Source organism: Opisthocomus hoazin, chromosome 12 (genome assembly GCF_030867145.1).
Source record: "Opisthocomus hoazin isolate bOpiHoa1 chromosome 12, bOpiHoa1.hap1, whole genome shotgun sequence".
NCBI lineage: Eukaryota > Metazoa > Chordata > Aves > Opisthocomiformes > Opisthocomidae > Opisthocomus > Opisthocomus hoazin.
In genome coordinates this window covers 14,099,205-14,124,204 of record NC_134425.1, presented here as the reverse complement: position 1 = coordinate 14,124,204, position 25,000 = coordinate 14,099,205, and the positions used below count along the sequence as shown (strand labels likewise).

The following is a 25,000-nucleotide window of genomic DNA, read 5'->3' as shown; positions in this document are numbered from 1 at the left end:
CAGTGGAAAAATACTGAGATTTATTCCAACATCCTGCTTCAGCGACTGTTTCTCTCTCTTTATTTATGCATGTAAGTCCCAGTGACACTAAATGGACCCTTAAGGCCCCGTCGGTCTTACCCTGCGTTTATCAAGTATGTGGCATTCACATGGAGGCCCAGGAGGGGTGTCCCGCATGGCTGCTGGGCTGGTTTCGTCCTGTCGTCGAGCCTCCTTCCCTGCCTGCGTATCTCTGTCTCTGCATCTCCGATGTGCCTAGGGTGAGAGCAGCTATGCCATGGCATTTCAAGAGGACTTCAAAGCAGCTGATAGGGAATAGTTATTTAAATATGACACCTTATTCCATCAGAAAGGGTACCTTGTTTACAGAGGGCACAAGCTTTGTCCCCTTGAGATTAGTAGGGGTTTTGTCATTGAGTTTAACTGGAGTGGGATGTAGTGCCGAGAGCCTCGCGATGAAGCCTTTGCAGCCTCAGTATGTGGGGAAAAGTCACATTGCTCAGAACAAGTCCATGCTCAAGCATCTGTTTTCCCTTGCTGTATATTAGATTTCCATCCGCAACCTGCAGAAATCCTTCTGGCCCCCACTCATCGATGAGACAAGAGATTGCTTTCTTCCTTTAATGCCTGTAATCTGTTTCAAGGAATGAGCTACATAAGCAGGTTTAAGAATGAACAAAAATTATGCTCTTCTACCCCAGTTATGTCTTGATAGTACTTTTATTTTACCATTCTGAAAGCATTTGGAGTTTCCTCTTTGTGGACAGAGGTGTGCTGGCGGAACAGGCTCACTCACTAAGTTGAGCGCAACAGCATGGGAATGTTATTCTGGGAGGCTTTACTGTGATAAATTGGTCTGTAGGGGTTCACGATGCAAGTTTTTAATGCCAGCGAGTGTATTATACACTGGTAAACTGGCCCAATTTGACCTCAGTGGAACTCCCTTAATTTGTTTCCATGCAGCTTGCTGCGTGTACCTTTAAAATATCTGCTTTACATAGTCAGTGTCAAATGTGTTAGAATAATATTAGCACAGGTAAGTAAAATACCTTTTTATAAGGCTTTAAATCATTTCTGCTACAGTTTAATGTGTAAAGCTACACATTTTCCCAACTTGTTCGTAAGGTTATGTATCACAGACCTTAAATCATTTAAGGTTTTAAACCTGAGGGGTTCACTCACAGTCATGAACTGGAAAGCAGATTGTAGGAGACATTGACATGCTGATCAATGACATGAAGCCTCCAAACAAATCAGTACAGGACTGTAAGAGATGAAGCCTTACTGTGTTCTGTCTGTCATCAGAATTTATAAAGCATCTTAGTGAAAGCCCCTTGAGAATCATTCCTAGAATTTTGCAAGTCATGAGCGCGTATGTAAAATATGAATTTTTTTTTTTAAACACAAGTAGCCTTGTAATAGCATAGCAAAAATGTAGTCTACGATGTTGGCATAGGAGTACTAAGAACCTGTTTAATGAGATAACATCTTTTCGAAACCTAACAGCTTATTATCTTCTTTGTTTCTATTTCTTGGCTTTCTTACATTGAATGAACTGTAAGTAAACACTAAAAAGGTGTATCTTGAGGTTTTAAGACATCAACAACAGCAGAAATTCCAGATAAACAAGCTGTCACTGTTTTTAGACACTGTGCAATTGAAAACGTTGGATGGAACCTATGTTTATATGTAGCAGTCCAGGAATTTGCTTTTCATATGTGTCCAAATACTGTAACCAAAATTCACTTGTTTGAATTCTAAAAGGGTATGGGCCTCTAGAAATGGGACCTGAATCCTGTCTAGATCTGATTTCATATTTGGGAAGACCAAATCTGATGACGAGGAGTGTTTTTTTTTAACCATTTACAAAAGGTTTTCTTTCTCTCCAGCCAACACTGTAGGTGCTTGGCTTGACTGCTTATGTAGCTGGGGATACACATGGGAAATGGGGTACCAGATCGGAGTAATGACTTGTACGTGGTCACCATCCATTAACCTCAATACTGTAAAATATGTAATGAGAAGATAGAGTTTGCCTTTCAGGGCTTATAATTCAAACAAAAAACCAGAGACAATTGTCATGTAAAAGAAAACTAGGCATGAGGAGAGAGAGCAAAAAAGAAATGTGTTCCTACGCGTGAGAAACAGTGGTGATGGCAAACCAGATGTCTACTGCTGATTTGTTGGCAGTTAGCTGTGGAAATGTGAGTTGTGAAGGAGGGGTTTGAAGCTTTTGCTGGGGTAATTCTCCTGTGTCAGAGAAGCTGCATGGCAGAATTATCGCTTGGAAAATATTTCGAAGTGCATGATAAAGACTGGTTCAATCCTCAAGCGAGGAGGGAAAGAGTGGCAGTCAGGAAATGCTGTGGTAGACCGTCAAAATGACAATAAGTATCCTATGTTTGGTGTAGTGGAGAAGCCAAAAGGGGGAGATGACGAAGCGGCAAGGACAAAGTGGAACATTCTGCAGTCGCATTTTTCATTGGATATTATGAGGACAAGGTAGAGTCTGGAGAGATCGGAGAGGATACATGAAAAGTGTTGCATCGGTGTTGCACTAGTGGAGGGCTGTGCTGCTTGGTGGTGAACTGATTATTTGCAGAAGAATTTAGTATTTTTTTCATTATCAATAGGAATCCTTGAAATTGTTGTTTATCCTTCAAGTCAACAAGTGGCATTGCCTGGCAGTGTGGTCCTGTTGGTGCTGACCGATTTAAACCAAATGCAGTAAACCGGCCAAGCTTTTAGTTATTTCACACAGACATGAGGAATGTAATTCTGTACACACTGACTACTACAGCCTGCCACTGGGGCTCTGCAGAGAAGTCCGTGCTTCTCTGGGAAATCAGTATTGGTAAGGTGAAGCCCTAAGGCTGTGATGGTTGAACTGGAGTTCCAGAGCTAGAGCCTGCTGTATGAAATAGTTTGGTTGATGTAGATGTACAAAGTGTATTATTTGGAATTGACCTTTAATTTCATTTGTTAGACATGCATAGGAATAAACACAGTTAGAATTCTCTGTCGTAAATTCTTTAGATTATAACTTCAGTTGAGTGAACTTTATTTTGCTCTAAGAATGCCCTGTGTTTTCGTTTCTATTTTGCTTACTAATGTAATGGCCCTAAATTCACTACTGACAAATATCTTGGAAGTATTCTGGCTTGGCTTTTACTGCTGGTTCTTATCTTTTTAAAGTAGGGTTTATTAGATGAGATCATCTACAAAGGACTTATTTCTGTTATGAAATGGAATTAAAAAAAAAGTAAAAATACAATTAGTAGCTGTTCTCTTTTTACTCAGTTTGAAAGATTAGAATATTAATGTCAAAGGGAATAACTGGGTTTCTGGAGTATGCTATGCAACTTTTGTTTTATCCTGTTTTGTCCTCTTTTGCTGCACTGTTTAGGGGAAAGGATCAGAAGAATTTCATTCTGTTCCTCAGCATTATGTTGAGGTTTTCCCTCTCAAAACAATCCAGTACTGAAAAAACTTTTCAGTTCCCAAAATGAAATGACCACCAAACACATACATCATGAAGGCTTAAAAAAAAAAAGGTGTTAATCCCATTAATATTCTAATTCTCAGTACTCTCTACTGCTCTGTAGATTGTCTGCTTGAGGTGGCATTGTATTAGTTTAACGTAAATGTCTGATTCAAACACTGAGTTTTGACATAGTAAATTTCTCACAGGTTTTATTTTTACAGTTGCGACCTCCAGTACCTATCCTGTGTCTCTAAGAATTTCCTCAGCCAGGGAACAGATTCGTTGATTTAAGAGTAATTGGTAAGAATACTTACATTGTTCTCATAACATTTTCTTCTGCTAATGGATCTGAGTTTTTAGGTTTGTTTTTACATATTAAAAAAATACATTAAAATGAGGTACCTAGATTAGATTTAAAAATCTGTTCTCACTTTTTTTAACATCTTCAAAATTATTATGTGTGCGTCTTTAGCAAAACTTTTTACTGCAGTTCTTTCAGGGTGTAGTGAGCTACAAATAGGTTTCTCAGAAAAAAAATTCTGCTTGGTAAAATCATGAGCATTCATCTTATACAGTTGATATGTAATAATTGTGTTAGACGAAACATCATTTATTACTTTATCAACAGACTGCTGATTTTAAAAAAATCCATGACACTCATGATTAAATTAATTTTATTACTTTTTGTTGTTTTTTTTCCATAAGTTCAGTAGAACATCTCGTGCATATTGTTAAGAACCATATTCTGTTGTATATTAGCATGAGAAGAACACCCATGAAAATCAGTGGGTGGAGGGGTGTACTACATTGTATACGTGATTTTCCTCTGAGCTATGCCAGTGCAGTAGAAAAAAAAAGCTCCTATAAAGTCTGAGAAATCAGATTGGTGTGGAAATCGGTGTGAAATCAGAATTGGGTTATTTGGCCCTCAGTCTGAAATAAAAGTCTAGCTTCCTAGGAAATAACCAATAATTAATTCTACAATCTACATGGATTAATTGATTCTTAAATCAAGATTTCTGATAGCTTCTGCTCCCAAGTCAAATTCTTATGTTATTTCTTTATTATAATTTTTATACTGGATTGTCCACTCAGTTTTATATCTTGTGAATCAGTAGAAGCTGCGTGATTCAGAGGAATTGTGCTGATTTATAGCTGATGTAAGTGAGAGGATATTCGGGCATATTAAAGCTTCAGTACTGCAAATGCATAAGCAGGTATTGAATTACTGATGCTAATGGAATTACTCACGTGAGTAAAGTTAAGAGTGGACGTAAGTGTTTTCAGGATTGATGTCTGTACTTACGAATCTGTATCATTTAAGAATATGGCTCACCATTTTTAAAACTTACTAATTCAATGTGAGCTACTGGATTTTATTCTAGACAATGGACTCCAAGAATTAGTGACTTGATTCTAGAATAATTCCATCAACTTCAGAGTAGATATGTGGATTTTTAATGCTGTAAATAAGGATGTAGTTTGACCAGTTCACTTCACCGATCCCTGCTAATATCAGGAAATACTTGCCAGAGTAAAGGAGAGGCACAGAACTGGACAATTAGCAATACAAATGGTTTCAATCAAATGGTTAAATAGCTCAGCAAAGACGTGTTTCGCTTTGTAATAGCATTTGGAATCCAAATAATACCATCTGAGAGATGTGCTGTTTGTTGTGATGTTAATGCAGAAAACGGAAAACTCTCAACATGTCTTGAATTTCAGGGGGTGTCATGAAGCTATTATAGGTTAAAAAAAAACCAAACAAAAAATTCCAAGCCCACAAACTTAAAATACACATGCAGAGTTCATACTCAATTCTAATTAACAAAGCTTACCTTTCTCTTGACCATACCCTTTAGAGGTCATCATGTAAACTATTTAAATTGATAGTAATATTATGGACCATGAAATTAATTTTACCTTGTATACAGTTTTTATTGTGACTTTATCTTGTTTCAAAAGTGCTTACTTTCTGATTTTGTGGATATTACTGACTGGATTACTTTTATTTTGGTTTTTACACAACAGTTATATTAGAAATTTGCTGGTTTATTCTTACCTCTTAGTAAAAATCCTTTTATCACACAATGGGTAATTTATATCCATTACCAGCCCTTTCAATCCTTTTCAGTGGTGCTGTCAGTGCCTTTGGCACAGTAATGATTAATGTGATCTAATAATAGTGTGCCATTATATTACCTTAGTAAAACATGTACCAACATCCTATTCAGATCTACCAAATTCATAGCTTCCTATAATATTTTTGTTGAAAGACAGGATTGCTATTTTTCAAAGCTGATTTTTTTTTTTCCTTTAACATATTTAATGAAATTCACAGTTCTTTGCCATGGTAATCTTTGTGCGTGCATTTGGGCTTGATGGGTGAATTTTATACCATTCTACGTTATTATGATTTGTTAGGCAAATTGTTTGACATGTAAAGAGAGATATGTGTTACACTGTTTTGTTTTGTTAAGGGTGCATTTTAAGCATTCAGTACATTCTGATTATTCTGCTGTATTTATCATAGGGGGTATATTTAGACTGTAGTATGCAAGAATAAGCATTTGGGCTAAAATGTGTCTTTCTGCATTCTAACCCAGATACTGCCACATGCTACTGGAGGCAAGCTCTATGCTCCTCTGCCCAGCAGTAACCAGTTTTGGTTGCAGTTGCTTTGCTGTGTTGCTCTCTTTGGCATTTCCTTGCTGCTTTGCCAGCAGAAACATGCAGAATGGTCCCCAACTAGGAGCTGGAAACTGGGATCCTGCAGTGCTATGTCTGTGGTTTTCAATCCAGGGTACATTCGAAAACCAAATTCATATGTATCTACCCTGTACTTCAGGTTCAACCAGATGTGGCGTTGCTTGACCCCAAACTCCAGTTTGTCAGGTAGTACCAGTTCACCCTAGAAGCAGAGAAACTCTCCATGCATGTTCCAGAGGACACACTTTTGGCAACAGAAAATGTTGGTGCTCATAAAAGTGTTGAAGTTGTTTACGTATGACTGCCTTCCAGTCATTCCAGTTACATACCTGATGCAGTGTGGGAGGCTGCTGTTCTTGTACTGAGCACCAATTCCCCCAGTCCTCTGCAACAGGAGGGACTCTAATCATGGCACTCTTTCCAGTCTTGGGTTCATCTGTTTAATAATGCTCCTAATCAGGATGGCTGAAGAGTTTGGATAATACTGCATCTTTGCAAAGCATCTTAAATCTTCATCACCCAAAGATGTCATTATTGCAGTCAGGGAGTCACATACTTAACACTGTCGCAGTAAAATCGAAATGAAAGAGCATGTCCACGTTTTAACTCTACTTTGTGATGTTCTGTTAAATACATACTCATTGTATCACAATAAATAATGAATGAGAAAAATATTTTAATCTTGCCAATACTGGCAATGTCTAAAAACAAGGAAAGTGTGTGTATGCATTTATGTGGATTCCTTATTTGATTTAGGCTAAGTGATACAGCTGTAACATGATTTGAAATATGCAATCAATGTAAACGAAGAAAAATATTTTGAATGCAGTATATAAACTGTGTGGTTCTTTAGACATATTTTTAGGAAAAGAAAAAAGATGATAATTGTCATACCATATAACAATAATACTACCACTGGAAATATATGCAGCAGCTTTATTTTCTGCCACGGTAAAGACAATCTTAAGCCTTGGTCATTTAAGTCAAAGACATTCTCATCTCTTCCACATAGCTGATTCTTCATGACATAACAAGAAATGGGGGGGGGGGGAGGGGACAGGGAAATAAAGCCTGAAATCTTGCTTTAACATTGGATTTAAAAGGTTTAAAGAAAGTTTAAAAGGAGGGTTCCCTGTTTTTAGTAAAACAATATTTACAATATTGAAAAACCTTTTATAAAGAACTCTCCAAAATCATTTTACTAATGGAGATATAATTTGTTAAAGCTCTAGCAGAGCTGTACCAGTCTTGAATTAGAGATGCCTTAGGTTGCACCAGTAAGTCACTGACTGTCTATTGTGCAGATTGCATTGTATCTTACTGCTTTATTATGTGTGGATCCTGCAGGACCTAGTCAGGACCAAGCTGGAATGGAAAATGGTGTATTCTTTTTTTTTTTTTTTTTTTGGATAAGAATAGAATGGTCAGTGAAATGTTTTTCCCTCATCTCTTTACATGCAACCTAAAATAGATGTAGTAGACCACGGAACAGACTTTTCTATGGTCTGAAGCATTTTCAGGGTATCATTCATTGCTTCTTATGTTGTTCATTTCAGAGGGAGATTATTATAAGAAGAGCATGAGGCACCAGGTTCCTTAAGGTAGTTTTATGTCTGTTGCTTTGGTAAAGTAGGATTGGAAGTTGGTGAACTGGCCAGCAAAGGACTATTTCATCTGCATGTGTTTCCTTCGTTCTGATGGGATTAGAGCCTCTTATGTGCCATCACTGGGAGTATGGCTGGTTAGAAGAGGATGAAGAGGATCCTGGTGCAGCTGTGTAAGGTGTTCAACAGCACGATTACAAGGGTCACTACCCTTGTTTAGGTTCCTGTCCATGTTGCTGTACTGTGATCTTTAACAAACTTGGGTAGGTTAGAAAGTGGCTGCTTTTGTGTGAATCTGAAAGAAAGGCGTCCCAGTAAGCAGAGGCAGAAAAATAAAAGAAAATTAAAAAATCTTGGCCTAATTCTTAGAAGATAGAAAAGCAGAAGAGGAAGTTATTTTTTGTTTTTGAGGCTAATTTTATCTCTTCTGAGGCCATCAGGTCAATGAGTAGAAGTGGTGACTGGTATGTCTTGGGTTATATTACTAGCCACTGAATTACTGTGTGACTTTAGTAATGAAACATAAATGTTCTCTCTGTTCCCCAGTGGGCATGATACTATTTACCTGTCTCAAAAATGCTTTGTAATTTAATTAACACTTGGAGTGCTCTTTGAGATCCTTAGATAAAAGCAGGCAAAATGAGTCAGTTGTTACAGAAATCCCAATTTATCCCCATTTAAAAAAAATTACACCTTGTCTTGACTTTTTCAAACGTGAAATAATGTTTGATAGGAGTTTTGGGCTTTGTTACTGGTCCTTAGAGTCACTTATTCTTGGTGATTTGCATAGGTGCAGTGTAGGTATTACTTTTTTGTTTAACAAAGTATTTTGGTGGACCACAAATTACCAATCCCCGTGCTGGGAATCTGTTTCTGAGAGAAGCATGCATTTTCAGAGGAGAATGTAAGTTGTGCTAGAAAAGTTCTGCATTATTCTTCAACATACATTTTTTATTGTTTCACGGGAAAGATTTCTAAATTCTTAGTTGTGTACTGGATGTAATAGCTTGGTCTTTGTTTTGTCAAGTATGCCAGTGTTTTGCTGACAAATTACACATGACTGTACTATTGTAACTACAGCTATTTGACAGTCATGTATAATTACCACATCCTGTCACGGCCAGATGACTGACCAATGACCAAACCAAGCATTCCCTTTGTATAGACAGTCCCTGTCTATAAGTATGCACTGATCTACCTTTGGACTGATTCAAATATTTAATTGTATATACACTTCTGTTTGAGTATATACTTTGTAAGCCAGCTGAGATGTGCAGTTAAGAAGTTTGACTTTTTTTTTTTTCTTCTTCATTCTCCTCTGACCTCCAATACAGACTTTTGTTAAGACAAGCAGGAACACTTGCAGCAAGCAAGCTGCAACTTCAACTGATCTGTGCTTTCCATCTTGTTTTGGAAACAGCCAGATCTCTCTCTCTAAAATTATAAAACCCACCTCTTTGGTCCCCGGTACCTAATTCAGTCTCTCTCACTTTTTCCTTAGCATCTCCATGCATTCATGTGGGGTTTGCTGCGTACCACTCAACTTTCTTTTCAGAGAATACGGAAACAGCACACACATACCTGGATACAGCTGGGCTCAAAGTAAGGTTCTTGGCAAAAACATCTGTGTTCACACATTTTCCCCCTTGTCATCTACTTTCTGCCACTGTCTTATTTTAACTGCTCAAAAGGAGTTTAAATGCTCTTTTAGGTAAGCAGATAACAAGTATCTTAGAGCAAGCAAAAATTTTGCACACCTGTTTGTACACAGCCTTGATGAAATATCTCAAAGTTATGCTAAGTAAGTCTGCCATTCCCTTCTGGTATTTAAAATGCCATTATCTTGAAGTTTAAAGTTGTACTGTTTGTATAATAGCACATAATAGCACCTACAAGGGAGTTTGTCTGTCTTACTCTTCCATTCATCTCCTCCAGCAGTTGTTTCAGAAGAACTCTTTTGGTCTTACTTTGGTAATTTAAATAGACAGTCTGACACAGTTGTGACTGAAACTGGGGGCTTCTTTCAGCTTTCATGGAGTCTGGGAAGGCCAGAATAGCTCAAGTAATAGGCCTCTGCTTTTCAAATATTTTAGAGTGAGACATGCTCCATTTAACAGAAACTGTTGTTATTTTTTCTGACTCTGCAGCTGGCTGACTTTCCTCCTCTATAAATTTTACTTTTATTCCATCTTTTTTACCATATCTTACCACAGAAGATTTGGAGGAAAGGTGGGGTGAGAGATGTCTGTGAATCATATTTCTGCACAGCTGTAGTGACAGGTAACAGTGCTGGGAAGAAGTGCAAATGTGCAGTAGCAATGTGGACATCCATACATGTGTAAAGGACTTCCTGAGAGTAGCTTGCTTTGAGAACAGGTGAAAATGTGCAACTGTAATGCTCAGTCAAAAAGCGGTAAGCTTCTCTCCCTTTCTCCCTCATGCTCTTTCTCTGGAGTATTACATTTTTACTAAAAGTGCGGCTGCATAAAAATAGAGCACATCTTAACTCTCTTCATAGTGATCTCAAGTGTTGCTTTGAATGGACATTGTCCTGTGAGCAAAACGCTGGAGGAAAATTCTTGTGTTCCTTTTCTTTCCTGCGGGTAACTGCACATTGCATAGCTGACCAAATATGCCAAGACTATGGAAAAAGAGAAAATGGCAAGATGACTATTTCCCAAAAACAGTAAACACACATTGCAGCCTGTCGTCTTATTTGAGAATGCAAGATTTTACTTTTTGAATAACTACTGTATTTTAACAATAGGCATCAAGTGGTTGCTATGTGATACACAACAGTGTTTTTCATGAACTTTTGGCTGCTGAATAAGCCCAGCAAATATGGGTTCTTACCCTTTTAGTTTTCTGGGTCAATTCATTTTGCACAAAGGAGAGAATGATAATTTGAGTTGTAGGCAGAGAATGTTTTCTTCACGTGGCAGGAAAGATGAAAGCTGTTTTATTTGATTTCTTTTTAAATTAAAAATTATAATTCATTATAGAGTTACAAATAATTATCTTATTACTAAAGGCATCCTGTAAGCTTGTTACAGTCTTTCTCTAAAATAATTACTGATTGTCACTGCAAACTGAAAGTGGGGGAGAAGGAGGCAAAACAGAAATATAAATGTGTAACGTGTATGTGTGGAAATTTTTTTTTAAATGTGATTTGATTACCCCAAAAGTAAAGAGCTAGGTGAATGCTTTTTGTTTGGTGATGCTGGCTGATTACAGACCACATAAAGGTGTTTTCTGAACTGCTGTTCTCCTCTCTAAATGTTCAGCCCTTTCCTGCTTATGGGTCAGAGAGGACAGTGTCTATCGGGTTTAGTTGGCTTCCTGATGGGACACCACATTGAGGATGCTTTTATGTTCTCATCTCTTGTTCTTCTGTTGTTGGAATCCCATGGAGCAAGATTGCTGAAAACTGTGGATTAGAAATCTGTGTGAGAGCAGGGGCTGGCACTTGATAATGCAGGGGAGGGACAAATGAGGTGGCAGAAGAGCAGGCAGATGTCAACAGCTGGTGGGGACATCACTCTGATGTGTAGGGTTAATGGCAGCTTATGTGGAAGGAGGAGCATGACTCCAGAAGAAGGAATGAAGGAGGGGGCTTGGGGTAGGGGGAGGAAGCGCATTGAAGTTATGCAAAGGAAAGGAGAGAAATTACCTCTGGCTGTGCAAACGTATATGAGAATGTGTAGCTATCTAAGTTTCTCAATGCTAAAGATCTCATTTAATTTTAGGTAGCTTCTGGAGTAAGTATACTCACAGGGGCTTATGCAGGAAGGCTTTGGGGCAGGAAGAAGGGTGCTTGGTTAGCAGGAGTGAAAGTTGGAAGAGTGCTGTGAGGAAAGATCCACGCTATTGAAAGACAGTTTGGGGCAGGGTAAGCAAGGAGATCTAGGTTAAGGATTGAAAGGCTACTAGGATAGGACAGGCAGAAGGTGATCATGCTCTTATGCTAGGCATTTCTAAGCCAAGGCCTATCCTATCCTGTCTCAGATATGTAGGAACCCTTGTTTAGTCTTGCCCAAAGTAATGGAGAATAACATCTATGTGGCAAATTGAACAAGGCATTGGAGGGTGGGTGGATGAACCACTGATGTACTGCTTGTCGCTGTTGGTGTTATAGTGGGTTTGGTTACTTCAAGGAAAGTACAGTTGTCGTTACTCTTCCCTTTGCTGGTTGTGCATGACAGCAGCCATCAGTGCTCATCCGTACACTGAAGTGCCACATGAGACGTGTTTTAAAATGAGAAAGATTTACAAATTTCACCCAAGTATTCTGGCTGTTCATTCTCTAAGGCTCTTAGCCTCTCACAATGCTGCCAAAACACAGCTCTAGAGCAAGCTCCAGAAAGGCTCCATTTCATGCCATCTGTCCTCTAATCTGGACATAACTTCACTGAACTATCACAGTGGCTGTAGTCCTCCCATTTGTGTAACTTACATAATCCCCATTATATTGAATAAATTTACACTAAGTTGTACCAAGTACTTCTTCTGAGAAGGTTTGCATTGGTTGTTACTGCTTTGTTTTTTCTTGGACATAGTTGAGCTATTTGTGCGTATAGTTATTGTGGCAAAGATCGTGTATCTTTATCAGACAGCAAAGTGTGACTGTTTCACCTCTTAAAGAATTTCCTTCATCCTAGAAGAATGAAGTTACTATATATCCCAGGTCATGGTGTCCTGACAATCGTCAGAAAAATCTCTGCTTCACTCCCTGTTTGCCCAGTTGCCCTTCTCTTAAAAGTACCTATTGCCTCTTTTTGGTTAGATTCTTTCCAATTCAGTTTTGAGGGACATGCCTTTTCTCTTTGGTTTCAGACACTGCAGCCCCCCCCCCCCCGCAATAAGAGGGATTGCTTGCTCAAATAGAAAGAAAAATTCTTTTGTGGATGACATTCTTATTTTTTCTCTTGGATGTTACATGTAAAGCATTTATCATTTCTCAAAGTCATATCAGACACAAAGCTGTCTTCAGGGCTATTTCTTCTAGTTCACTGGACAGCTGTTCTGCCTGAAAAGAAAGAAAAGATCATGTATCAATCAAAGACTTCAGGAGACTCCTTATGTTCTTTAACTAATAGGAAAATCCTAACTGTGAGTTCTTGATCTTCTGACTTCTGCTTTTTCAGTTCGGAGAATTGTATTGATATATTTTGTGAGAGTATCTCTTGGGTTTATTTTTCTAATGTGCCTTTTGTGTGTCCTCTTGATGCTTGGAGGGTGTTACAAACTCATCTTCACTGGTGACAGCCACATCACAAGCAAACAGTGTTCTTACCCCTGTGACTTGATTGATCCTCTTCTGAATGTCACTATGGGCAGAAATTACTGCTACTTAGCAGAAGCAACGTTCTCATCTTTGCTGTGCTGGTGCTGAACTAGTGATTTCCAGTGGAAAAAAACTGAAGTGTTGAAGGATGTGGCCACGCTGCAGCGTTCTTTACTGGTACAGATGTCTGTATTTGCTCATCATTCTGCATTTCTGTAGCTCCATTACACTGAAATAACTAGCAGGTAATAAATGCCTTTTTTGTTAATTACTTTGTTACTAATTATGCATTTATCCTAGTCTGTGATGCTAATTCAATGAAGACTCAAAGTACATTAAAAATTCCTTGCCTTTAAAAAAAATATTCAGAATACTTTACACAGTTTACTAAATGATGTGTATATACATAACAGATTTGAGTTTAGCTTATGTCCTTTCATATGCAACTGTGGGGTAAAAACACGAACGTGAACTTGGATGCTATGGTTTGAGCCTAGCAGTGACTACCTTCCAGAATGGGAACCATGTGTATCCCTGATACAAGGTTTTCTGGCCTGGTTACGGCATGTGTGGAGTGTTACAGCGTGTTTGCACAGCACAGAGCAGCGCTGTGCAGGTGCTGGGGGCTGACTTGGAGACACAGGAGCCCAAGGGAGCTGTTAAGCTAACTTGGACATTTTTGCATGAGGGGAAAAAAGGACAAAACTAAACTCCCAGAAGATTTTTGTATGCACCTATTGGTGCTCTTTAAAGACATTGTTAGCAGTCTGTTACGTGTTCATGCTATGTTAGTATTTGATGGTATCTTCGGACCCCAGTCAACACTGTGTGAGGCTCAGCAATATACAGGTGCGCAGCATTTGGGTATGTTTTGCTGACAGAGACCCTCTGTTCTCTAAGCCGGCAGACCTTGACTTTGGTAAGGCTTTGCAAGGGCTGCCTGGCCTGGATTACTTTATGTAGGATTGCAAGCAAAATTAAGGCATGATGCAGCTAATTATGCAGTGAAAAAGAGGTATGAGAAAGGAAAGATGTGCCAGCGTAATTGCAGTAAATTCTTGTATTTACATATACTTAAATTTGTCCTGATCCAGAATTTCCTGAAGCAAATGAATTTATTGATTTTTTTTTTAGCAGATCTTGGATCATATCGCTTGCCATATTGGATCAGAATATTGGGCCATCAAGTGCCATTAATTATGACCAGGAGCAGAAGATTTAGAGGAAGAAGCAAGAAACCTGTGATCAGTCATTGTAGAATAAGCTCTCCTTAAGGATGTTGTAATTATAAGCAGGACACATGGCCAGTGTGTACAGTGTGATAGTTCCAAATGAAGGGAAAACAATGGGGATGATTTAATTCTCTTTTGCTTTGAAATAACAAAAGATCAGTTTTATTTAATCAATAGACTCTATGGTTTGATGTATGGATGAAAACTTACAATCAGTGGAATAATGTTTCTGTTTAAGCACTTCTCATCAGGAACTTGTTTGACCTGTGAGCCGCTTCATTTTTTAAACTTAGATGTCTCTATTACAGAACTTCTAAAGATTGTTGCAGTGCCAGCATGGGGAGTGTGTGTGTGCGTTTTAATACGGATGCATCTTGTAGAAAAGGAGATAAACCTTCTTCCTTTGTACACAGACACATACATGATTTATCAAACACATTGTATTACTCTGTCTTTACAGTAAAACGTACAGTGGATGTGAATTACTCTATCTGTGTAGGATTAGAAACTCTGATGTTCTGTCTTGTATTCAAGAGGAGGATTACTCTGCAGATAGCGTGCAGATAATTTACTTTTAGTGAGGCATTGCAGCTTAAGGACAGCAGAATCAACTTTCTTGAGGTAAAAGGAATAGGAATTGGTATAGAACAATATACTGTAGTTGACCACTCACAGGAATTCCAAGATGACATCAGAAATGTATCATTGTATATTTACTGAACAGTCATTTTTTCTGTCATCCTAAAATGATCTTTTGATTTTGAAGAAATAAAAATAAGCTGTTGTCAGTGCTGAGTACCTTGAAATTCCCCAATTTTATTGCATGTATGATTGGCAGTATTAAATGCCAACAGCTCATTTAAATATGAAACAGCTGTACATTATTATTTAGGGATTTTTCATCTGATGATTTTAGAAATGAGGATGAGTCCTTGCATGCTTAGTTGTGAATTACTTATATACATAAGCAGTTAGTAATGAGAGAATAGTCCTAAAATATACTGTGTATGGTTTTGTGATTAAGGTAGGAAATGCCCAGCATATGAAGAAATACAATATGCATTGCATTTGATTTTAGGTGTGGCAGCAGCAATTAGGATTTCATAATGGTGGGAGTAATATGATAGTTCAAAAGCACAGTGAGAAGATTGGTTTTTTTATACACAGCAATGTAAATTTTTAAAATAACAATGTAATTTTTACATTTCTCACTGGGTATCAGGATAATCCAATTTAGAACAATTTATTCTCAACAGGTATGGTAAAAATAGATATATCATTCTGGAGTGTGGTATAATACATTAATTTTTATGAGTGAGTTATGAAGATGTACAACTCAGGACCTAGGATAAACATCATATTCCTTAATTAATCCATTATGCTATGGCACATATGTGCCACTTTTATTACCCTAAAATGAAAAATGGGGGGGAAGCTGCTTTTCTTCCTTGTATTAGAAAACCTTTCTTCTAAAATCGTAAAAATGTAAAGTCTAATGCACCAAACACTATTAATGAGTTAGACATCTAAATTCCTTGAAGACTTGTAAGATAAAGAGCCATCATCTTCTGGTAATCACATTTAAATACATTCTTTAGCTCAAATGTTTTAAAGCTTATGGATACAGAGACCTCTTAAATTCCAGCTAAAGAATGCAGGTGAATCTGTGACTGAGCAACAATGTAGGAACAGTAGTGGAAAATGAATGAAGAAAAAAAATATCTGCGCTTTAATATCTCAAACTGCAGTATTTTAGATGCATATAGTTTCTGAAGCCACCCATGCAGATCTGCAGTGAACCTTTTTCTCTTGTGGGTCGTCTTGTAGCTTTCAGACACAATTGTCCCTTCTACTCCTTCACAGATCCCCAGCAAACACAGAGTGTTTGTTTAAAGGATAGGAAACTTGTAATTTCTAGGGGAAGAATGGCAAAATATCTGGTTTTGCTTGACTCCACTAGCCTCAGCTTAGGAAGCTGTTACTGTTTGCTCTGAGCGTGGGTCGGTTTCATGTTTTAACCGCAGAGTTTTATTTAGAGATGAGGATGAATATTAGTCTTGTAATTATAAATATTTTGCATTTACAGTAAAGGATCTACAAGAGCTTTCATCATCCATTGATTAAAGGATTAACGCTCGCCACACTCCGGCCAGCTAGGTAAGTCCTGCAGGTCAGAGTAATACAGATGGGGAAGGTGGGGTGATTTTCTTAACATCTGTCCCTGGCAGAGCTGTCCATGGCAGATCTTGGAAGAGACCCCAGATCTCCCTCACTTCCTAGTCTATGACTTCTACTCACCACATGTATCTATTTGATTATGTAATACGGGAACTGTTTTTCTAAAACATGTTATTTCGTCTTGTGTTTATGTACTGGAGCTGGGTGCTGAAACACTTGCAGCTTGTCTGCTAAACTGTATCAGAACTTCCTAATATGTAAATATATCAGAATTTCCTAATTTCATAAGCCTGTAAGTTTATGAATGTGTGTTTTTTGTGCCCAAGAGCAAATGATCTTTAAGATATCTGTGTGAATACATTTTAATGTGATTTTATAATGTTAGGCTATCTGTCACTATCTGTCACTTCTAAAATCTGATGCTAATAGAATTTAGTATTTGTCATTTTACATTAAAATAAGAATAGACATAAGACAACATAAACCAAAACGCTATTAATAAAAAAATCAAATTAGAGATTATTTTGTATTGAAGACATGAAATTTAATATAAATTAGCACAATACAAAGATACATGTTTTTCTGCTATCTCAGGATTAGAGGAATAGCACTGCTTTTCTCCATATGTCTGTGTCACCAGCTTGTTACTTCTTTTGTTTAGTCATACAACAGAATGTGTTGAGACATATTATTCTCAACTTGTGTAACAGTCTACAAATACTGATTGCAGTTTGAGCTTGTTATGGAAAAGTATTGCCCTGTGGATTGAGAAAATGACCAACAGCGGACTATAATCTATGAAGCTGAGAGTAAAATTGCCAACTAGAGGTCATTTTTCAAACCAAGGGGCAATAGTTTTCTACTATAAACTGAATATTACAGTCAGTATATGTTTTATTAAACCATTTCAGAAACTTGGGAGCAGTTTCATTTAAACTTCTTGCTTGATGTGGCTCAGAGAACAGGCCCAGGGCAGCTCACAAAAGAGGCCTGGCATACTCTCTATAATAAATATTCTGTATACTCAGTAATTATGAAGGCTTTAGGGCCTTAATGGTGAATGGCCATATCCTGCCACTATTCTGCATCCTTAGCAGCAATTGAAGTCGTTAAGATTTGTGTATAAAAATCAGTGCAGTCTGCTGTTTCTCAATGTAATACTATGACAAACTAGGGCCAAACTATATAGAAAAGCCAGTTATGGCTATTACAGCCTAAAAGATTAAAAGGAAGACACCTTTTCCCTTCACCATACCCTTTCATTGTTTTTCTTTCCCACTGAAGTATGTAGACAATGGATCTTTTTATTGGCACTCATATGGGGGTGATTGCCTGGTGCCTTAGTCAATAAGACGATTTCCATTCTGAAGTAACAGAAACAACAATGACATGCACGGACGAGGTGAAGCCTTTATGCTTCTCCTTTAATGCACCTTGCATACCCATAAAGAGTTCTGCCAGCCTGTGCCTGTAAAACAGAGGTGCTTTCTGCAGCCATTGCAGCCATCTGAGTGACTTCCACTGTTAGTAGATTGTCAACGCAGAATCCTTGGTGGACTTCAGGTTTTAGAAAGAGTGATAGGGAGTTCAAGCCTCCCTGTAAAACAGGAGGGCAAAGAAAAGTGCGAAAGACCATAGTGGTTTGGGTAGGAGGGAGCCAAGTGAAATCTTTCACCTTTTCCTTGAGAATCCCTGATGGAAGTGTTTTCTTTAGAGCTTCTCATGGGACTTCTCCTTAGCTTCTTCTGCAAGTTTTGATGTCAGCTCATTGTCTACCTTGCAGGATTTCTAATATTCTATTTTTGGGGCAAAGGTCACAGGCTGATCCTGATTTCGTGGCATAAGCATGTCACAGTCCAATACTACTACGTTGTTAACAGTAAATATATTTAAGATACTGCATGCCTCAGTTGCAAGTTGTCACAATTCACATGTAAATTGTGCATTCACATAACCATAATTAGAAATTTCTATCTGCACTTGCCAGATTAATGCATAGTTACAGCTGTAGCATGGACAAATTAGGTACAAATTTGTTTTTGCACTTCGAGTTTTCAAAAACCAGACCTTACATCCATATGTGTGTATATATTATATAGACACAGACCTAATTTTCTAATGGTTATAATTTTAAAGGACTACATAAAACTTCACCACCTTGGTAAGGGTGATGGATTAGAATAATAAAAATTGGAGCAGCAAAAGACCTGTTATACATCTAGTCCATCTTCTTGACATTACAGGATTGTTCCCTACAGGGTATTTGCTAATACTTTGTCCAGAGCAGGTTTAAATGTCCCAAGCAGTGAACTTCCTACTAAAGTTTCACAGATACAATTCTAAGGACATTTTTCTGACATTTTATCTGAAAGTGGTCAGTTCACCCTGTTATGTTGGCCATAACTTCAGGGACCTGTCCTGTGTGTATCTCCTTGGGGCTCCTATGCTCCCAAATATTTGCCGAAAGTTGCCATAAATTACTTTGGTATTGACCATGCTCTTTTCTCTCATCCTCTACCTAACACTGTGTCACTGGGCAAATTGTGTTCTCTTTCCCAAAAAAACTTGCAGATCAAAAGACTGGGCCAAATGACGATGATACTATTAATTTAGTGTTGCGTATATTGCATAATATATACACATTCTCTATATATGATTATATATCTAGTCTGTGTTCATTTCTAGGAGGATGTTGTTTAGAGGTCTGTCTGATTGTATTGGGCAATGTACAAACATATAATTAATCTCATTTTTAGCAATGCTTAGCTCCAAGCTGAGGGTATAGAAATATAGGGTTATTAGTTTCTAGAACATTTCTATTATGCACTTTCTCTTTTGATTGACAACTATTAGTATTTTAAGATGACAGAACTAAAACTTATACTGCCAGATAGCATCAAATATAGTGTATACTAAGTAAACAAAAGCATGTGAGCAGGATAATATTTATTGTACAGTTACATAGCAATGTGGGAAGAGACTAGAGAAAATTATTCCTCAAGAAGGATATTTGATATTTTATGCTCTTTAGAAATACAAACACAGAACTCAACTTTGCACCCTATTTCCTCAGGGTAGCATGCAGGTTGATCATCTGTCCTGGTTGGGTTGTTCTCAAAAGCTTCCATTCTTCATCTTCCTTTCTCTTAAAATGCATATGTAGGAGAAAAGTAGGAAAATATCCCTCTGATATTTTATGACTCTTCTGCTTTATCATTTGATGGTTTGCTTTGCAGCCTCAGCCAAAATTTGTATTGAACCCTTCATATCCAGTCCTTTTCCCAGAAAGCTTGACTGTCCAAGTAGATGAAAGTCTGGAGGGGCACGAGGTGCAATTGGGAGAAGTGTTGTGGTGATTCATGAGGAGAAGGATGGACCCAGTGTGACCAAGTCAGGTTGCAGTTTCTCATGTAGCAAAAAATCAATAATAATTTTAACTGGGTAAATAATAATTTTGTTGCCAGAATAAAAAGGATAGTTACTATGAAGTATGTGCAAATTTCCCATGTATTTCTAGTGAATATTTAATATAAAGCAATTAGAGACAGGGCAAGAATTACATAGCTTTTAAAAATCAATGAATAAAGAGACTCCTGTTTTCATGACACAATTCACCCACCTAAAATGACTTATGGAATTCAAGTTAAGGAAAAAGCTGGAATGTTCAGAATCTGGTTCAGAAGATCAGCTCTGTGTGCATCAACCTCAGTGCTGGAGCCAGGCCTGGCTTTAGAATTGGGACTGCAGAGATGCGCATCTTCTGAAAACACATGTAAACAATACAAACTAAGTTAATGAAGATGTGAATTCTTGTGCTGTATGAAAACGTAAATTGAAAGATAAAACTGCTGTTAATCAAAAAACAGGAAGACTTTGGGCACTCTTTATTTAAAATAAATCCATTTCAGCTTGCATCCTTTTCAGCAAAAATGTACTCAGCTTAGTTTTGCAGAAAGCTTGTCAGGCACAGAATGTACTAAGCAGAAGTACCTGGTTTAGCTTGTGGAGTGAAAGGAGTAAAGCTGTGTTAATCTGGTGTTCTGCTCGTCCGAATTTTTCCTAATTTAGACCTAGTTTGACTATTTTGATGAAGTACCGTTCGTACTTGTCTTAGTGGAAGAAACTCTAAGAAGCAACTCCTCACATCATTCTCCATTCATGGTTTTTTAAACACGTGACCAAGAATGATTGTTTGTGTCCTTTGCACAGCATCAACACAAGTAGCTGTAAAATCCCAAGATAATATCATTAGGCAGTTGGTTTTGGCAAACTCAGCTTAACTGGAGATGAGAAGGAGAATCAGTGGGATTGATACATTTCACCATTATTTACTCTCTTGAGTAAATGACTTTTTCCAGTCATTGAGACAAAATATCCCAAGTGTGGGGTGGTTTTCTTTTTCCCTGAACATGCCTTTACATACAGTGCCTGAGTTGTAATGGGGCTGTTAGGCAGCACTTTTAAACAGTTGCCATTTCTAGCTGAAATTAGGATGTCTTTAAACACAAAGTGTATTAAGAAACCCACCCGATCACATAGCATTTATTATGAACTGTCTGGTCAAGTTCAGCATTCATTCCTTAAATATAGTACATTATACTTTATTGTTGGAAAATTCTCTTTTGGATGATAACCTCCTCTTCTCTCAAGTGTAAGTGGTTGGCTGCTGCAGCATTCATCCAGTGCACCTTTTGTATTTGCTTCAGCTTTTCAGTCCTTGAAAGTGGCTTTCCTATTGACTTGTGCTTGGCATCAGACTGATGCCATTAAAAAAAATACCAGTCTTAAAATGCTTATTATGAATCTTGATTGGTGAGAGCAGTGAAAGTGCTTTATGGAAGTACAATTTGTGAATAGTAGTTCTTGTTGATCAAGACAATGTGCCATTGTGTCTGACACGTGTAAATTGTTACCAATCCTGTTACCAATTTATGTCCAATCCCTTCTTATCCATCTGTGATGCTCATGGTTCATCTCTTTTGTGAGTTAATATTCACGTTTCAGAATGATACATCGAATGACTGGTCTCACTTTGAGGGAACAGTGCCATGTTACGATAAAGTGTCGTGATGTCTTAGGTAAATAAGCCAGTCAGCATGAGAAGAGAAAAAAACTTCCATCTGTCAGGAAAGAAAATGGAGAAGAAAAGCTGTGGTGCATGATTGCTATTGAAAATGAAGGCACTACCCAGCGGAGTATAAATGAAGAAATGTGCCGTCTGCATCACTTTTGTAGTTAGTCAGTGTGGTTATATGGGGTTTGGGATTATATTATATACCTTTTGGGTAACCTTTCTGGATTTTGCAGCCACTGCTCCTCTCAACTCCTCTAGTATAGTCCAGTAGACTGGCCAGTGCAAATTGCAGTGCTTTGCTCTGAGATTTGGGAAGAATTCCATCAGAAGATTCCATCTTCGTTGTCTCCTGTAACTTAAATCCTATCCTTAAATGCTTGCTTAGGGATGCCATTGGTATTTGGCGGGAGCTGCAAATGCATCAGAGATCAGATGGAAAATACATATATAATGCATCTGCATATTGGATGTGGCAGCTAGGCATAGTGATGGAGTAATGCTTTAATATATACAGTATCTTTATTATACAGTCAAGTGGAAAAAAGTGGATGTTTCTATTTATCAGCTGTTTTTTTGTCTTGGGTGTTTCTGTCTTTGACTGATACAAATATTTTGGAATCTAAACATATCTCCACAATACTGTTGTGTCTTTGTTCTGGATTTCTTTCATCTTAACTTATCAACACAGTATATGAGCCATTTTATCCTACAGTGTGATCATCATCCTAGTGTGTATTTGCTCATTAATGTCAGGTTAAGATCTAAAGAAATACAAAAGCAGGAGTGAAATAAGTAGGAGTGAAATTTCTTTTTTTTGTGTGTGTGTTTGTACTAATTTTATTATACTAATGATGATGGAAATAGGAGGACTACAGTACTGTGGCTGGGGGGTGGGGAGTATTCACATTTTCTTGTAAGTGCTGTACTGCTTGCAGTCTTGGGTTGGCTTAAATGAGTACTGAAACATGACCTTAAAACAAAAACTTTGACCAAGTCTGTCTTTGTAGCAGGGAATAATTATTTTGGTATTTATTGGCATAACTGAAATATTCTAATGAAATAGCCCTTAAAAACAAATGTATATGAAATACACATTCTAATCTTTGTATCTTTTCACTGAATGGATTTCTTTTTTTCACCCATGTCCATTGTGTAAGTTCATGAAGAGATGGTAAGGTCTGTTTCTTATATACCTGATGATACTCATAGTGAAGAAACTTTGAGAAGAGAAAGTACCAATGGAAAACTGTAAGACCTGATAATTTTTTTTCAAACTGTTTTTGGTTGCTATTTTTGGTTGCTGACAGGACATGCATTTGTTAAGCACTTCCCCCCCTACCACCCACCCCCCAAGTTACTCTTCTAGTTTTCAACTGAAAACTGAAGTTTTCCTTGAAGGGTAGCAGACAGAAGAAGGGGAGACAGATGTATGAGTGGGTCAGGGAGACCACAATTTACGTGGTAGGGTTTGGGTGTTTTATCTAACTTAAGGTGTTTAAACTGCTCACTGTTGTATCCTGCTCCTCTCCACTAACTAAACGGGAGCAGAACTGCACTAATCCTGGTCATATTCAGCGAAAAATGTCAAAGTAGCAGCACCGGGCAAGTGATTTGGGGAGCATTAAGACATGAGTGAGGCTAACCCATGGCAGGTCCCATGGGGAGTAATGGGGCACTGGTCCTTATGCTGAGAACGAAGGTCAGAGGATGTATCCCAGCTGAGCAAAACCCTGAAGAACAAGGGGACCTTGATGCGTGAGAGTTGTTTCAAGGAGGTCACTTGCTGAACGAGTTAGATGGTCCAGGCTTGTTCAGAGCTGCTTTTTCCTTTCCACCCTCCCCTTCCTGCCCCTTCCCCCCCCTCTCTCTCTCCCTCCTTTTTCCCTTCAGCTCAATCATCTAGGTGTTTACGCTGCTTATTTTTATTCCTCAAAATTGTTTTTTCCTTTTGTGGGGACAGATCACCCGCCCACAAACTCATAAAAAAGAATAGTTAAGCATATGTTTTATCTTGAAAAATTTTTGATTGACATGATTTCTAGAATATATTATATATTTTCTGAAGTTTTCAGGGGAAACTACGCAAATGTTTTGATGGAGTCAAAATGCCTAGTTTACATTTGATGTTTTTAGTGTGTTACACTATATTGTAATACAGCATATTAAAACATAAATGACAGAATTTAAGGATAGCATTTTGACTTTTCCAAGGTAAATATTTCCATATTGCAATATCAGTTTTGTCCTGTTTTGGGTCGGAACCAAATTTTCTGCTGAAAGTTTCATTTTTAACAGATCTACCTTTTAGCAGATAGGGCTCTTTCAGTCCTTCCTGAGAATCACTGTTTCTGCCTATACTTGTTGCTTTATTATTTTTAGGAGCTGTCAGCTTTCAGTCCTTTACAGATTCTTTCCCCAATAGCAGGAGGAAGAGAGGTCTTGGTTTTTTTTTTTTCTCTGCATTCGGAATATGAGAGACAACGAAGCCCGCAGTCTAGTTACTGAGCTAGGTTTACTGCAGTAAGTTGGCATTGTAGGGTGCATTCTTCCCAACATCTTGAAGCTTTTAGCAAGATTTTTCTTATTCAAAAACTGACACAGTTTAGCTTCTGTTTACGAAGGAGTTCCAGTCCTGCAACACTGATTTGCGTTTTCCTAACCCTATTCTAGTGTGCTTTCAATAACGTAGCATTCCCATGTGAAATCTTGTAGCTTTATTTACAACATCAAGTTTGGGGTTTTTTAAAATGCAAACTGTACCCCTCCGTAAGTGAAGAGCCATATTTAAGTCAACTTTAGCAGTAGGCAGTGCTTTAATTTGTGTAAAACTTGTGGCAGAAAAGCTCCAGAAAAGTACAAGAAAAGGAGACGGGCACAAACTGAAGCACAGGAAGTTCCAGCTGAACATGAGGAAGAACTTCTTCACTCTGAGGGTGACGGAACACTGGAACAGGCTGCCGAGGGAGGCTGTGGAGTCTCCTTCTCTGGAGATATTCTAGACCCGCCTGGACGCGGTCCTGTGCAGCCTGCTCTGGGTGACCCTGCTTTGGCAGGGGGGTTGGACTAGATGACCCACAGAGGTTCCTTCCAACCCCGAACATTCTGTGATTCTGTGAGACGTAAGGCAAGTTTTTTATTTTTGTACTATCGTGTTTATGTGTACATTTTAAGTTTAGTTTATAATAATAAAATGTTTTGAGACATGCTGGATTTCTCAGCCTTGTTGACCAAAGGTCCTGTTTATTGACAGGCATTGTCAATGCAAACTTTCCCAGATTAGCAAAATACTTTATTTAAAGGACTGACCTTCCAGCCTTGGCACTAATGCCAAGAATATAAATTTAGTTACCAATTAAGGTAATACTGACTCTTCTAATGACAGTTTGTGTCTATTTTTTTTTTATACTTGGTACTGTATGAGCCGAACAAACCTAT

At 38.0% G+C, this 25,000-nt stretch overlaps 1 protein-coding gene across 9 annotated transcripts in view; it reads left to right on the top strand.

Moving 5' to 3' along the window:
* The window catches only part of ZNF536 (zinc finger protein 536), a 356,142-nt gene that overhangs the window by 51,579 nt on the left and 279,563 nt on the right, over positions 1–25,000 (top strand). For 5 of the 9 annotated variants that reach the window (XM_075433817.1, XM_075433819.1, XM_075433815.1 and 2 more), the window contains exons 2-3: positions 3,706–3,784; positions 16,400–16,470. The exons of 1 other annotated variant lie outside the window; for it this stretch is intronic. The gene's annotated coding sequence lies outside the window, so the exon portion shown is untranslated. Of the gene's footprint in view, positions 1–3,690; positions 3,785–9,329; positions 9,400–16,399; positions 16,471–25,000 lie in introns of those variants that run through there. 3 more of the 9 variants (XM_075433816.1, XM_075433818.1, XM_075433821.1) reach the window with 3 other exon arrangements.